At 38.8% G+C, this 12914-nt stretch overlaps 1 protein-coding gene across 19 annotated transcripts in view; it reads left to right on the top strand.

Moving 5' to 3' along the window:
• The window catches only part of LOC310881738 (uncharacterized protein), a 796919-nt gene that overhangs the window by 125208 nt on the left and 658797 nt on the right, over positions 1-12914 (top strand). For 14 of the 19 annotated variants that reach the window (XR_014572528.1, XR_014572545.1, XR_014572548.1 and 11 more), the window contains exon 8: positions 6237-6302. The gene's annotated coding sequence lies outside the window, so the exon portion shown is untranslated. Of the gene's footprint in view, positions 1-2107; positions 2208-6236; positions 6303-9212; positions 9374-11572; positions 11671-12914 lie in introns of all 19 variants that reach the window. The other 5 variants (XR_014572560.1, XR_014572531.1, XR_014572559.1 and 2 more) reach the window with 4 other exon arrangements.

The raw sequence follows: 12914 nt of genomic DNA, 5'->3' as shown, positions 1-12914 counted from the left end.
TAGCTCAGGAGAGAGGTCTTTGAGGCTCTGAATTTTTTTTTTTTGCAGTCACACCAGGGGCGGATTTCAGAAAGAGGGGCTGCATCTGACACCACTGTCGTGTTATTTTCAGATGTCAGTGTATATCCCACCTCTGTAATGATTATTTCCCTGAGGGGATCTGAACCCATGCATCACTCCACATTTGAACAAATCTATCGCTTTACAGAAGCCTGAGCGTTAGGAAAACCTGCCTTTTTCTGCCGCTTCTTCTCTGGGAGAAAAAGACAAGACCTACTGCAAACCCGCCGCCCTCCCCATATCCTGGTTAGTAAGCCATGACAGTGAATGTCAGTGGTCTGTCAGATCACTGCTGAAGTAATGATAATGTGAAAAAATTTTAAAATGTTGAGACTGTCAGACTTTGTGCACAGATCTCTTCTGTTGGCATCTAAACTGAAATTTAAACATCATCTTCCACCAATATAACTATAGTGTTACTGTATACCTTAATAAGAAGTTCTAGGTATGCATTTTGATATGAGCTTGTATTTTTGTTTTGTTTATACAAGACCATAACCTACTTTTTCTTCTTTTTTTCTTTTTGTTTGTTTGTTTTATTCTTTAATGGTAAAAGCATGACCAGGCTGAGCTACTGTTTTGCTCGTTACAGAGAGCAAAGCCCTTTTTAATTATTCAGGTGTCTGATCTACTCATATGAATAAAACAAATCAACATGGATACCTTACAGTGAGGGCAACAAAAAGCCAAAGGCTTTCATTTCAGAAAAGGAAGATGGTCTGGAAGGAAATCTTTTAAACAGTTAAGTACAAGCCTCTGTGCCATGTGCAAAAACAAGGCCGTAGCACTAAGTGGCTAGGGTGGTAAAGGGGTCTCTGGCTACCTGAATGAGGCCTGAACCTTTCTTAAGAATCTCCTTCGGGACACTTCAGCACCTCAAGGATTCACAGATTCACAGATTTCTCTAGGTTGGAAGAGACCTCAAGATCATCGAGTCCAACCTCCGACCTAACACTAAGTACTCCACTAAACCATATCCCTAAGCTCTACATCTAAACGTCTTTTAAAGACCTCCAGGGATGGTGACTCCACCACCTCCCTGGGCAGCCCGTTCCAATGCTTAATAACCCTTTCGGTAAAGAAGTACTTCCTAACATCCAACCTAAAACTCCCCTGTCGCAACTTTAGCCCATTCCCCCTCGTCCTGTCACCAGGCACGTAGGAGAACAGACCAACCCCCACCTCTCTACAGCCTCCTTTCAGGTAACTGTAGAGAGCGATAAGGTCGCCCCTGAGCCTCCTCTTCTTCAGGCTGAACAAGCCCAGCTCCCTCAGCCGCTCCTCGTAAGACTTGTTCTCCAGACCCCTCACCAGCTTGGTCGCCCTTCTCTGGACTCGCTCGAGCACGTCCATGTCCTTCCTGTAGCGAGGGGCCCAGAACTGAACACAGTACTCGAGGTGCGGCAAATACCTGATGTGGCAGCATTTGCATTCCTGTAGGTTTTTCTCCACGTATGGTGTTGCAGACCATGCAGACCAAGAGCTGCTAGAGCACAGGCAGGAACTGGTTTTTACATTGCTGCTCTATGGGATGCTGTACAGAGCTTTGAGGAAAAGGAGCAGGCGTAGGCAAGTATGTTATGTGGAGCCATCCTTTCTTCCTCAGGGAGCATGAAAACCCTATCTGAAGGGAAAAGGACCAGGTACCAAAGATGGCTTGTGGGAGAGGGAAGGGGAAAGGAATTCAGTTGCCCTTCAGAGATCCGAGAAAGATTTTAAATTTGTTGGCCTCTCCACAGTGGTAGATTGCATGGGATAATAATCTGCCTCCTGAATATAAGGCATTGTAATTTACACACTCCATAAACTTTCCTGTTTAAATATTGTCATTGCTTTTTGATCAGAGGAAATGTTCAGTTTGGGTTTCTGTAGCTCACTTCTTTTAGAAGAAGAAATAGGCTATTGAATCCCATTTCTCTGAAATTCTGCTTTTTCACCAAGAAAGGCAAAAAGATGCTGCCCTGACACAGCAGGGTGCAAAGCTCCCTTTCTTGTTTCAGGACCCTTTAAGCTGTTGCCATCTCTTTTTTTTTTCTTTTCTGCGCAGACGTTCTTTGGGTGCTGTGTCCGTCTGTCTGGAGACCCTGCTTGCAGTTACCTGCTTCTGTGAAGGAGCTTAGCTCGGCTCTTGAAGTGAAGACTTTCAGGTGTGCTCTCCTCCTTCAGTTTCAAGCTACTCTCATTTAAATCTGTGTTCAAGTACGTCTTGGCCACACTGATACTGGTAGTGTGTTTACTTCCATTTATTTAACTTAGCTGGTGTTTTGCATTCTTAATTGAAAGGGTTTCAGTATTGCCCCCTCACCATTTAGTGCAAGGTTTCATTTGCTGAAGGAACTGAAAAGAATTTATTAGACCTGCTGGTTGTACTAAAAAGGGTTAGATTTCCAAATATTGGAGGAGCTAGCTGCCTGAGTTAAGTGTCTGAAAATACTGTCTGGATTATTTTTACCTATTTAAGCAACATTTGAACATATAATGTTTTCTACCCCTTTTAGTTTAACTTTTGCTTTCTACTTTCTCTCTAATTAAAGAAGCTAAAATCCTATTTGATTTTGGAATGTTTGCTCAGTCAGTTTGTGTCAATTTATCAACATCTACATGTGCTGTAAAATCACTGTTAAGTACTGGATATCCAGCCAAGTAGGTGTTTTATTTTAATGAACTATAGTGCATGTAAAATGAACAAGCAATTATTATATATTCAACTATTTCCTATTTAAATTAAAGTTGTTAAGCCACTGGAAATAAAAACTGGATATTCACATAGGCAATTATAAGATTGAAAAGGTTCTGACTCTTCCAAGGACTTTATGGGGAGTATTATGGTTTGTTTCTTTAATCTGCTTTCTCTGTCTTTCTCTGTCTCCCTCCACCCACGTTACAGCAGTTGTGACTAATTACGTGCACTAAATGATCAGTGAGCAAATTCATTTTCTCCGGTCTCAAAAAAGTCATCTTATTGTAATCTTGTCCAAGCTGTTAGAGAGAAAACTAGGGGACTGAGAGGAGGCGAGGAAAAATTATAGTTGTGTTTTGCATTTCCTTTGGGACATGGAGCTGCCAAGAAGGAAAGGGACATTTTAGTGTCTCCAGTGGCGGTGATGCCAGTGTGTTAGTGTCCACCCCCCTGTGTCTTCAACCCTGGCGCTGTCGGTCTGTGGGGATGGCAAGGTGCAGCAGAGGTGGGACATGTCTTCAGCACCCCCAGGGAGGGGGCATCCACAGATTCTCTGGGCAGCCTGTACCACTGCAGGCATCTTCAACCTCTTCATCTCTTTCTGACTCAAGTGCCATCCCTCTGCGATTAAATGTCTTCCTCTAAACTGTTTTATGTTTTGCCATCAAATTGGACATTTCAGTCTTTCATTGCAACAGAGAACAGCAGAAGCAACTGGAGTTTCCATTCTGAGCTGGTGTAAAGTGCTTCAGTCCATTCATTCTTGACAATTGAATGTATTTTGAAATGCGATTTGAATAAATTGTTCACCTGTTGGGGAAAAAGTTCTCCCAAGGTTCAGCTTCACTGAAGCTCCCAGTGGAGCGCATATAGTGCTGTGTTTCAACAGTATGGTTATAGCGTTTCTTATTTTGCCTTTGTATCTTGAGTGTAGTAACTCCTTAGGTCATTTTGGTACGATGTTTTCCATTTGTGAGCCTTTTTCTACAGTTTGTTCCTTTTCATTGGGTATATTGGTGTGTATAAACAGCTGTTGATAAGCATTTAGTGGAGTAAATATATATAAAAATAACAATAAAAGTTCATTATGTTTCTTACCTTTTTGAAATAGACATCGATATTTAAGTACAGAATTGACACTACTGCATCCTAACATTAATTTTTGGGAAGTAGATGGAAAAAGCAGAGGTTTGGTCATCTGGAGGAATGAAAGACACCTAAATAATCCATGTTGCAACCGGCATATGCAAGAGCATATAGGTTTCTAAAATGCAAGTTTAGTAGATGCTTTTGCACTCTATTCATTTTTATCCTGTCTCTGAATTTTCAAGGAAGAGTTCCTAAGAAGAACCTCATTGGTCTTGTAAGTAAAAGAATAAAATTGACCAAAGTCAGATGTCTTTAGCAAAGCGCAGGAGACATTGCTACACATTAATCTTCAGCCACTGTTGGAGTGATTTCATGCTAAATAAGTCAGACATCTTGAGATCTTATCCTCATTAATGGGAAGAAAGGTCATTTTGGCTAACACATTGCAGCGTGTCAGATAAGGGAAAAAAAGCAGCCCAGCAGAGGCAGAGAAGATTTTATGTCTTTAGGATATGTCTCATTAAATTATTTGTTTCAAACTCAGATTGTAATCAGATATTGACCTTTACAATAAGAGAAATTGCGTCACTGACATTCTCTGATAGGGATAGAAAGAAAGCTAGTCTTACACTGCAGTATTTGTACAGTTTATCTGTGTAAGTGATACCATACAAGTCAATAAATGAATCTTGCTATTAAAAAAATACAGTAAGAATTTATCAGATAAAAAATGGATCTTAGTAGATGGTAATGTTCTTCAGTAATTAATAATAGGTTGCATTTATTGCCCCTCTTGTGCAGAGGACTTCTCGAATGATTTATGGCTTGATTCTGTTCCCATAGATCAATGAAAGTTTTGCAGTAAGACTCCAGACTCTTAACTGTGCATTGCTATAGCAAGGCCTGATTTCAGGCACAGAACACCTTCAACTTGTCATTATTTCCCTTATTTGTGGGACTTCTTGTGTGTACAATCTCAGTTTTACTTTAAAGTAGTTTATTTGTAGTAAATTCGCTATGCTAAAGCCTTGGTCTGAGTTGTATCCTTAAATGGAAGCAGTAACTTCTTGTGTTGAAGTCATTGATTTGAATTTGATTTGAATTAGCAGGGCTGTTAATTTTCATTAGCTTATCTAACAGTAATACATCATTTCTAGTTCTTTTGATTTGTAAAATGTCATGTCAGCTAATAAAAATACTTAATATCACAGGTTTTAGAATGATGCTGATCAGTAACTCCTGTGTCTAACATTCCTTTCCAGATAGCTGATTCAGTTCTGCAGCACTGATTCTTTAATCTTTAAATATTCATCTTGAACAGTTGGTGTAAATTTGGGGGAAAATTCAAGGGAGGCTATTACCTGCTGTTCAAATAAATATTGAAGACTTGGCTTGCAAGTGTTTTTCATCAGTCGTAAACACACTTTCAAGTAGCAGAGCAAAATCCATGGGAATACCTATAATAAAAGTAGATACAAAGAACAAAGCCAAGTATCTCACACTTCTTCTAATGTTTCAGTTAATGCAAGAATCTGTCCTGTAAGTTAAAACTCTAAGGAGAGAGATATCTTTGTCTTCGTATCAGTGATCTGTTCTTCATCCTTCCTACCTTTATTGACTGTCCCTAGGTCTTGTATTTTAGGATTTGAGGAAGCAGGCTTCTGCATTCATGAATTTTGTAAGCCGCAGTCTCCCTCAGAGAAGAGTTTCAGCTTTCTTGTTTCTAAGTCCTAGCCTTTTTAGTCCCTCCTGGTAAGGCAATTGTTCTGTTCCCTTGATCACTTCTAAGTGCCAAGTCAAAAGCTCATTTCTGAGCATTAGAACAGAAAGTCATACTCATTTTCATATCGTTGGTGTAGTCTGCTTTTATGTTATGAGTAATTAGTTTCACTGTTGTGCTCAGCTTGTTTCTGGCTGGATGTATTGCTTCTCTGTTTAAAGGTTTGGGTTGTGAGAGCACATTCTTGTGGTGACAGTTCCACTGGATTCAAAAACAGTTTGATTTTTTTTTGGTGGTTGCAGTTGTTTTTTTGACTATATTTTTTAGAGGTAAAAGTTTAAAAGTATGTTTCAATCAAAGTGATGCATTTTTCTGGAAAAAGAAGTTTGCAAGTGGCATTTAGTTTGGCCAAGAGTAAGTTGATTTCTGTGTGTTCACTGAAGGCATGAGTAAGTTAAGCATGTGTATTGCTAGTTCATATCTGGATACAGGTTCTGTGTCTGGGAATATGCACAACCATTTGGGTGCTCTGCTGTCTGGGACAATGTGCAGAGAGTGCTAAATAGTCAAGCGTCACCTGTATTTAAAGATACCTAATCTGTGTTGTGCATATAATTTGGGGTTTCTGAATGTGAGTTTTTGAAGACCTGGCTGTTTCTCTTAGGGTTTGATTTTGCTTTGTCCTAGGCTCTGGTTTATGAGGAGACCTTTTCATGAAATGCTGGCATTACAAAGAGATCGCAAAGTGAGTAGGTACGAAATGCTAACTTGTAAGAATTTTTCACATTGACAGTAAAGTGTTTAAAAAAAATCCCACCAACAATAAAAAAACAGCACTCGGCATAAATTTGCATAAGCATGTATATCAGGGGATATTTTGGGGATAAATATTTTAGAAGCACGTTTGTATTTGCATAGTCCAGGTGTGTGTCCTTCCTTATACACACACTTGTAACACTATTGCTGGTATAGTTTTTCCCAGATATATATTAAAAATGAATGTCCACATTAACAATAATTTTAGATGGGTAGGTGAGTGGGACTGCTTTTAAACAGGCTCCAGGAACAAGAGCACCGGTTTTGAACCAGTTGAGAATTAAAGCCTTAGTTCTGGAGAAGGTGCTTCAGTGTAGCTGGCACCCAGTGTTATGTAAGGTAATGCACACTGTCATTAACCATTGTCTCCTTTTTTTTCTTTCATAGTAATGCTAGATGGCTGTAGTTGATTTGATGATAATATTAATATAAATATTGATGGGAGAAACCACCTACAGTTTCTCTCTTCTTGAGGAATAAATATTGGCTTTGGGATTACAAACAAGTTATCAGAAGTTACCAGAAAAAGGTCTTCTGACTTGAGCAGTGACTTATATCACAGCAGGGCTTTATTTCGGAGAGAACATAGAGAGAAGTAGTCTGATGGGTTTTGCTTTTGGTAGATAGACCAGTTCTCAGAGGAACTTTTTTCCTTTATAAGTTGTTTAGTCTGGCTGTTCAGAATTCATGATAGCAGTCTTTTCAAATATCTAAGAAAAAAGTGACACTCTTTTTCTATACATGAAGATCAACATTAAAAGTGGCTAAATAATCTGTTCTTAGCACCTCTTGTGGTCCTGTCTGTAGGCAAAGGAATATTTGCTTGCAAAGCCTCATCTCCTTGCTATCATTTATCGCCCCAGCACTGGAGCTGTTTTGCTTTTTTCTGAACAATCTGATGTGATCTAATCTGTTCTGTCTTCTTATATTGAGATTAACAAGCCATATACCTTCAGGCATAGGCCAGATCTACAGCAGCGGAGTGCAAATGAACTTGAACATGAGGTCAATCAACTGCACAAAATGCATCACACAGTTATTCCAAGGCGCGTGCTGTGTCTATAATTGCCCCTTGTTCTGTCATTAGAGTTCCCCTACAAGTCATTATTTTGAGTCAGCAGAGCTGCAGGGAATAGTCAGCCTGATGGTTAGCATAGTGCTGAATAGATAGTATAAATATCTCCCAGCACACAAATACAAGGAGCAGGTATTTAGATTAAACCTAATAAAGTGTAGGGTTGTTAATCCCTTTTTGACTCTGAATTAAAACACCACTCATAAAACTTTCAGTATGACTGCTTCTTTACTTTGACTCTTTGCAATGGTGATTTTTATTTCACAGACAGGTTTTCACATAAAGTAAATAGAAACTGGCAGCAAATATGTTATGAGGTTATGAAAACCTGATGGAAATAAGATCATAGGCAGAGACCTGCTGTCTTTTGGAAGGGTCTTAAAAATACTTCTGTGTTTTTCCATCAATTTTACATTTATGTCAGTTAACTATTTAATTAGAAAAAAAAAGCACATCTCAATCTCAGAGTTGCCCAGTATAGCAGATGATGAAGTTCCTTCATTTTTGAACCCAACCCGGTTTCAACCTCTGGCACCTGTACAGCAAGTGAGGATAGCTCCAGTTCCACTCACTCTGCTGAGGTGGCTGCTGGGCACTTGGCAGTTCCACTCCTAGCTACCTCTCCAGGTTAGATCCTTCTTTAGGTTCCCCCTCAGACTTCCTAAATGAATTATCTTCCATTGCTGCATCCCCACTCATCCCCTCAGACTCAGAAACCTTACTTTCTAGAGCATTTGTGCACCTGAACGTGCCTGCAGGGTAAGCTTGTTTGCACAGGGGTCTGCAGCCATGCCATGAGCAATTCACATGCTGTCTGAATGAGAGTCCAGCATCCCACGAGCAGGTCCCGGAGAGGTCAGTGATATTACACAGATGCAAATTCTGATTCTAAACACAAAGCAGATGTAGTTGAGTGAGAGAAAGAGGACACAGATGGGCAAAATACTCCAAAGCAGCTAAATGATTTAAAAAAACAAGGTATGTGAGGCGTACGTTTTCTTAGAGCAGTTCCCTTGTGGTACAGTCAGCAGAGTTTTCCTGCCTCAGTTTCATTCTCAAAAGGAATGTGGAGACTTATAACAGAGTGCTCATTTGAGGTGTGGTGATTCTGTGGAGCTTCACAGACACTGCATGGTCACTGTTGAAGTTTTCCAGGTAGTCAAAAGAGTAGAGGTCTGTGATAACCAGGTCCTTACCTTGCAGGTCTCTGTGTGATTCTTAACACAGAAGTGAGATTCATAATATGAAAATGAACACTAAACATCCATCAGAAACTCAGCGCCCCGAAGGATTTAAATAGGAGCTGTAGACATTTTGGCAAAACGCTAGTCCCCAAAAACCCCTTTGGTAAAAATGCCAACTAGTGATTAATTTTTACTGTTGTAATGGTGAAAGTGGGCCTTAGGGGAAAAATATTAAAGCAGGCCCCAAGTTTTCAGAGTTAAAATAATGATATGGACTTGCTGATGCTGCCAAAATTCATATTGTCTTTGCAATCTTACTTGTAACAAATGGGTAGATAACTGTGACAAAACCAACTTTATAAAGGAAAGCAGTCTTACTTCTCCACATAATAAATACCATTTTTCACTGCTCTACAGCAAATGATAATCTAGCCAAATCCCAACTGAAAAACTGGAACACAAAATAGCACTTAAGCCAGTCTTCCAGTGGTTTCTTTGAGCATAGAAGAATTAAAAAACAAAACAAAAAAAAAAGCACAATACATTTAATAGTAAGCGTTTATTGTTCTTGTATATTTGAAACAACAGATGTAGCTGATTTGCAGCTAGATAAAAACAGGATTGCATCTATTAATAGACAATATGTAAAGAAGATGGTCCCTTCTACACAGATCTTGATTTCCAGGAGGATCTACAGAAGGCATAGAGGAAACCCAACATTCAGATTTTAAATAGAGTCTTAAAATGAAGTAAGTACAAACTAGATGTGGCTTGGATGCAAATTCATCATCACTTCCTCAGCTTGTTATTTCTGAACAGCATTACTGGTACAAATGCAAGCCCACTGATAAAGAAGGGTACAACTGGTTACCTCCTAAGGTTGCCTTGTTAGAATAGAAAAATAACCAGTTACCACAGGGCCATCTGCAGTGTGATCAGACTTGGACACTCAAAAATGGTGAATCATGTCTGCTTCAAAGCTTTGATATTTAATAAAGAAATAATTTATCTTAATTTGTTTTTGAAAGTGTGAATTCACAGTCCAGTTTCCTAGCTTCCGTCACACCGAAGCTATAGAAACTTACTTTTTAAATGAAAATGAAAACTCTTGAATGTAGGAAGTGGAGCTATTAAAAATAGACCAAATATTTTACATGTATGTAGGGGAGTTGTGAGAATCATGAGAATGGGCATTTCCTGTCGGTAATTTTGGAGTTACTGTGCTTACAGTACCAAAGTTTCAGAATATTCTAAAATGAGGATATTTATAAAGCAGTTTTTAAATATGTTGTATGTGTATATGTAAATGATGATTTATCATAGCACACATTCAGCAAAAGTTACTGCACCTCAGTACTTTAAAAAAGGAAACAAACAAACAAACAAATAATAAACACCACCACTGACAACAAAAATGCTCTTGATCTAGGTAAGTTCCTATGTCAAGTTTCAAAGTAACCTAAAGCTCCTGGCAGCTCACTCCAGACTGTGGTGGCTGAAGAGCAATGCTATTTTTGCACGATTTATGTAATTCACTAATTATTACAATTTACCTCTAAAAAATTCATGAGGTGAAATTAAAATTTTCTGTGATACATTAACTATTTTGGAACCATAGTATATAAGAGAATCATGCTTGACTGGAATCAGGAAAAAGTGAGGAAAAAACACCAAAAAAATTAAGACATACAATGTTTCTTTGGCTTGCTGTGAAGGATTCTTGTTCTTAAATGTGTCAACCTTTCTTGAAGAATTTGGAAATCCAGAGATTAGGATGATCATGTTCATGAAATTTTTTAATTTGTGATGAGAACTTAATTAAATGTCTCCCATAAAAGCATTAAAAAAATGGTGTATTTTGGGGCCCTGTCCATTTTTAACTACTTACCAATGCCAATGTTCTGCCTGACTCCTTGCACCCACTGGGTCATTACACTATGCACCTCTCAATACGGTTGTCAGGAGGTGGCCAAGCCTATCCTTATGTATCAATTCATATTTCAGAAACAACACATTCATGTGACAATGTGTAGTGAATGACACAGGAGTCTAAAGTACTTCTTAATTGTTCCTGAATTTGTTACTTCTAGACACCCTATGCACAGGGGGCAGGGCAGGTTTCTTCCCTGAAACTCCTGTCTTGTATAGAAATTCTGTTGAGAGCATCCTGCATTAAATGCAAGAAGAGAATTTCGGACCTGCATATGTTTAAGGTTCACTACCTGTTTTTATTTTTATTTTTTATAATATTCTCTTCTTTTACATCATGGTACTATTTCATATGAAATCCTTATTCCGTGTTACAGTCTCTGTGGATTACTTCACTGATTTGGTGTATGTTCTGTACTGGCCAGGGTGTGCTTCATCTCCTAGCAGTGGTCAGAAATGCAGAGGGGGCTGATGTGAACTAGCTGTTCAATCAGTACACAGACTGCCATAAAGGGCCAAATTAGAACCTCATACCACTGTAAATTACAAACGGGCTGTATATCAGATGATGCCAAGGCAAAAAAGATTTTGCATTCACGTAGTCCTGTTTCAGAGTTTATTATTTCCAAGACTGGAAAGCTTGTATTAAAATAATACGCAGTTCAGCAGCTCAAGCCATGGATATTGAAGCTGAAACTGGCTTTCCAACTTGTAGTGCTGAGATTCAGGAACTTGAGTGGCCCTGTAGCCAAGATTTAAGTCTGTGTTTTCTGTTCTGTTTTGGATTTTTGATATTCACCTACCCCACATATGAGCACCATGCTAAGCAATATTAAGCAAGTTAGGAGCTGGCTCTTAGGAAAATGAGCTGTTAAGAGATTATTTGTCTGGTGCTCTCCACTTGCACCATATTGTGTTGGATCAGAGGCAAGGTTTCACTGTAATGTTTAAAGGGTACTAGTGGGGTTGAATGAAAAATCCTGGGTAGATGTTTAATGTCCTCACGTTTATCCACACAGCATTTGCAAATTGTTCAACCTCAGGCAGGAATATGTGGCTGAAGTTTGGAAGCTCATTACAAAATAGCAGACTGACCACAAGCATCAGAACGACTGATGTGAGTACAAAACTCTTCCACATAAGTTCGCACCACTGCCACTGAAGGCAACAGGGAAGGCAAAGGAAGGCGAAGATGAGATACAGAAAGAGGGGATGATAGGAATTAGAAGAGACAAGACGGGGATAAACAAAAAGGGCAGTTTAGCCTAGATGAAAACTGGCACAATGACTTTTTGTGACTTAGCTTATACTATTATGAGATGCAGCGGGTTAATGGGTGTCAGGCTCTGCTACAGGAAAAAAAGGAAATAAAAAAGAGAAAAAGAAAATTCTTGCAGACTTGAGTTTTCCATGATCAATTGAATTTAAAAGACAGTGCGTGTCTAGGAAGACCAGAAAAGGTATTTTTATATGTGCATTTTGGATACCTTTTTTGCCTGGCTGGCTCTGCAGACATAAAGCTGCATATTTTGATATGTAAGTGAAGTCTTCTCTCTGTCACGTTATTTTTTTTAAAGAGAGATTGAATAGTGCACATGTCAAGAACTGAGAATCCTCTGCATTTTCCTTCAAGCCTTTGTGTACATGATGAGCTAGAATAACCTCCCTGAACTGAATTATCCTTCCATACTATGGTTCAGTGAATATCATTATATTTCAGCACAGCTTGAGTGATTTTTAATGCCAAAAACATCAGCAAGAAATACAAATGTTACAAAAACATTGAAACAATACCATAAAAAAAAACACAGGATCATAAATACTTTACTTTGCAAGGTCTGGAAGGTCAACATAGCTATAGTGTGGAAAATTAAAATGCTCTCCATGTGAATGCCTTTGGAAGAAAAAAAAAAAAAAAAAGGAAAAAAAAAGGCAGTGTTTTACTCCAGAAATGCAGAATTCCTGTTTGCAGTCGGTTAACAATGAAACCTATTTTCCTGATAGTTGGAACTGATGAATTCAATTCATTCATGATTGTTCTGTTTTTGTCTCCTGCATGTTTTAATGCAGCATAATTAAAGCAGAATTAGAGAAAGTAGAAAATCAGCGACAGCTTTGATAGAAGTGGCATACCGCAGAAGGTAGCATGCACCAGTCTAAGATTTTGGCAGAAGGAAATTAAACACGATCAGGCAAGAACTGAGGTTTGTGATGAGCTTGGAATTTGGAAGACTTCCCTCTTCAGTGAAGTATCCGTCACTCTCAGTTACTATTTTGCAACTGGAAACTTCCCTTTGTCCATTAATCTTGTATCAGCAGTTGTTCTCTCCCTTGGAGGTCGTTCTCAGTTTGTGTTCTGGT

Source organism: Anser anser (assembly GCF_964211835.1).
Source record: "Anser anser genome assembly, chromosome: 14".
Classification (NCBI taxonomy): domain Eukaryota; kingdom Metazoa; phylum Chordata; class Aves; order Anseriformes; family Anatidae; genus Anser; species Anser anser.
Note: the sequence above shows the minus strand (reverse complement) of the source record. Positions and strands in the feature narration are given on the sequence as shown.